This window comes from Ascaphus truei, chromosome 21 (genome assembly GCF_040206685.1).
Source record: "Ascaphus truei isolate aAscTru1 chromosome 21, aAscTru1.hap1, whole genome shotgun sequence".
NCBI classification, from domain to species: Eukaryota; Metazoa; Chordata; class Amphibia; order Anura; family Ascaphidae; genus Ascaphus; species Ascaphus truei.
In genome coordinates, this window is record NC_134503.1 from 17880800 (window position 1) to 17885106 (window position 4307).

The following is a 4307-nucleotide window of genomic DNA, read 5'->3' on the forward strand; positions in this document are numbered from 1 at the left end:
TGACAGCCAATGGAGTGAAAGCCGTGTCTTCACCACTGTCTTGTCTTCTCCACTTGTCCAGTAGAAAACTTCCTTTATGTACCAGCTTTACGCATCTTCTTTTCACCAGCATTTCTTGATGGACCATAGCTAAAAATATCAGATTCACATAGTTTACATCTTCTCATAATTGTTATTAACATTATTTACACTATGTGAGAAAATACAAATATGTGCTAATTACAGACATCCCAAGCCCCCTTCCTTCACTTCCTCACATTATTTAAATTATTTATTTAACAAACAAAATATTGAGATATATTAAGATGTTCTTTAAGGTTATCAGGTACAGATACAAAGTAAATAGTAATAACTCAATAAATGGAATCGACAATTAGTTTACACTCTGGTCTAACGTGGGATCATGCAATAACGAATGTGTTGTAGATTGTATAAGCAGGACGCATCCTTTTTAATCTCCCAAAAAAAGGCTGTAAGAAGATTGGCGCTCCTATATATTCAACTTGTTATGGACAGAATTGTGAATATTAACGTGATATAAATCAATGTATAAAAGTGCAAATCATATGTGATATGTCTGCCTAAAGCAGACAGATAAAACAAATCACAGTGATACACTAGGATCAAAATTAAGTGACACGGTATCTAGATTTTGTGTGAAAAAGGGACACATAAAAATACAGGTTAAAACTTCCTGCTCAAACCCTCTGGTAGGAACCGCCTCCTGGAGTTCCTTGGTCATCAACTAATGATGAAGCTGAGACCAGCGAAACGCGTCGAGTGAAAACTTCAAGGAGCACAGACGAGCCCGATCCCCCGGTAGTGAGAAGACGAAACCTGAAGTGATGAACACAGAAGACGCCAATGAGATGTGAGCAGCCAGAGAGAACGGAGTGAGTGCATGTTGTGGAGGCAGTGGGGACACGGCTCACTAACAGCGTGGGTGCGCTAAGCTCCACATATGTCATATATGCTTTTAAAGAATGTGCACAGTGCGAGTACATTTCTTACCGTTTGTAATAGATAAAGTTCCTTTTTGTATTGATCTGTGCTATGGTACCAGGTACAGTATCTTTTTCCGTTAAGGTATCCTTGCATGAGAGATCTTTACACAAGATAACCACATCCTAAAAGAAAAAAGGCACAGTTTGGATATGCAAGTTTTATATTGCCACATTGTGAGTAGAAAATCTATAAGAGCCAAGATCTTCTTCCTAAATATACCAAGCAGTTTTAAACGTTATTGCACTATGATTTGTTTTCTTCTTTTGCGGTGACTTCCTTTGCTCCTCCCTGAATTTGGAGACATACACCCTTTTTTAAAACCATAACTTTAAAGTGTATATCTATCATTTATCTACTTGTCCACTGTATCTAACTACATATCTACGTATCTGCCTTCAATGACCAGTGCATAATCAGTGACAGATTTGGACCCAAAAAAACAATTGAACCTAATTGGTATGGAAAGACCTTGGAGAACTTCCCAACACCTTGCCGAAGGTGCTGTGTAACACACAGGAATTCTTAGTGTGGCCATCCGTAGCCGTGTGTGTCTGAATAGACTGAAGACGCTGACAGAGTGATGTCAACGGAAATCCCGATGTACGTTTCGCTTTGTCAAGGGAGGTCTCCAGGGCTGTTCCATACTGGTTAGATTAGTCTGTTTTTGGAGCATTGCTTAACCTTATAAGAAAGGAAACATAGCGATCCCATTAACGGAGTACTCCAGGAAAGTATAAATAGAATTTATAGTAAAAAAAGACATATACCATAAGAAGAAAAGAAAAAAAGGCCACTCCGACAAACAGAACTTAGCACATACATCTAAATAATATCAAGATAAATACAATACCAAAAAAATAACGGGTGAGAAAAAGTTAAAATAACCCCCAAAAACAAAAATAACACAAGCAGTGGAGGAGAGCTGGCAGGGGGGCGCAGGGGGAAAAGATTGCGCACCCCTGCTCTAATGCATTAGAATGATCCAAGGTGGCGCCATGGCAATAACACTGGTTTTTATACCGTTAGCATTGTGATATATACATCATATATTTGGAGTGCTGGAACATTTGTTTTTTTCATAGTCTATTTTTGGACCCGTACAGCCGGCTGCTGCTCTCTGGAGCCCCGGAGTGATTCCCAGAACCTTTGATGAGGTGTCGGCACGCGCCCCTTGAGATTATTCTGTGCACATCACGCCAGCCTGCATCCTCTGTAACCTTCTTATCTGATTGTTACAACTCGTGTGTTCATTAACTCAGCTGGACCTCTGGATTTGTGTATTTGCACACAGCACCCTGATTACGGGGTTAGTCCACTTCCGATATGGTTGATATCAATTAATCGATGGAGCACCTGAGTGATTCACAGCACCCTTACCAAGGTGTCAGAAAGCACTCCAGAGATCACCCTGAACCCATTACAGTCACATACATGTACTAGTGCACATAAATATTTGCATATTAACTAGCATATATATTGGCTGGTATGAACAAGGGCTGGCTGGTTTACCAGACCTGTGTATTAACACACAGTTTCTCTCCCCTCATTGGGACACAGCTAGGGTTTGCCAGATGGCTTCTCCAAAAATACTGGACACAATGGTGAAAGGTGCGACGCGTTCAAGACACACACACACCTCTCCACTCTGTTTCCTCCTCTAACATTTTACTGGACAGAGTGTCCAAATACAGGACAGTCCGGTTCAATACTGGACACCTGGATACCCTAGACCCAGCACAGAGACAGCCAGCACACTGTGTTACCAATAAAAGATGAACCATTGAATATTGTACCTAAGTATACTGCGAGAGTCATGGATTTTGTATGCTAGAGTGAGGTACAGTATGTGTGCTTGCCAGCATGCGGTAGGTTAAACTCCTCTGGAGAGGCAATCAGCTAGGGTGTTCTAGTTAACTGCTGATTGCAAATGTGTTGGAATGCAGTCAGTGAGCTGCCAGAGTGGAGAGACTTTCCCCAACCAGGAAGGACGCCGGTTGATATGTTTCCCCCTGGCCTTCTGGACCCACCTGGGATCCACACTCAGGAACCAGAGCCACAGCCCATGGAGTAATCAAGGATGCCTTTCTGCAAGGTGCTGCAGTATCCCGAGGGACTGCCTGGAGACTCCTGGTACAGATTTCCCTACACCTCAAGTTAAGGACTATATATTTTGTATTTTATAGTTTACAGTGTTTATAATTGGAAGTTAGCCTAGCTACCCAGTTGGTCAGTCAGGGCCATGGATGTTTAGTTAGCCTCCCTACTGTTGAATTGATAAACAAATTGTGCAATGCTCAGCGTGAGCAAGTATATGCAATAAAGATAATTATAATCATTTAGCTGGTGTACCCTTAAGGTATCAATAGATGAGGTAATCTCCTATGAAACCAATCAACTGGTAGTATCCCACATGGCACTGTAGTAAGTTATACACACAATAAAGTGTCCAGACACATATGAAATAATATAGTGTGATGAATGGTAGAAGAGATATAATTCTCAAGGACTCACATGTAGTGCAGCATCCTTGGATGATGATTAACGTCCTCCAAGTCCTCAGGTACAGGTGTGCTGATGTCTTAATTCAAATGCAGAAACAGGAACCAAAAAAGACAACAAAAAAAAGCAGGGAGAGCGTTCCCAAAGTGAATAACAAAGCTAATTTATTAGCAGCATGGATACATACAGCATACACAGGCAAAAAAAGCCTTCACCTACGCGTTTCAAGCGTTAGCTCTTTATCAAGGTTATCTTCCACGATTCCCCTAACCCCATCCTTGAATCCCCTTTTAGACCATCACCCCTAACCTGACCTCACAGCTCCTTAAGGAAGGGGCCCTTCAGCCTTAAATCATGCTGCCCCCTCCCCTTACAGGTCATGGGCTCTCTATCCATGTTTACTAAGCAGTGCTTTTTTGCAGTGCTTGTAAAATGTAAATTTAAGACAGAATGCCGAATATTTAAAGATTATTTGTGTTATATATTCAATAATACAACTACACATGAAGAAGAGACAAGTGAGGATTTTGATAGTTCTGTAGATTCAATTACATATTTTTTGGTCCATTACAAACAGTAAGGCTGCCTTTACGTTGTTCCCTGTATATTCGTGAGGCAACATGCTATCCTTGCGTGTACATTGTTAATTGCTGCCCCCTCCACTTCCAATCATGACACCGGTGGCGAATTGCGACCACGTGATCACTACCACGAATAAACTGATGCCCCTCGGGCGCCGCTGGTCTTTCATCAGAGAAAGGGTTTGAAGGTTTAGAAAACTATGAGAAATCTACACTTATTCA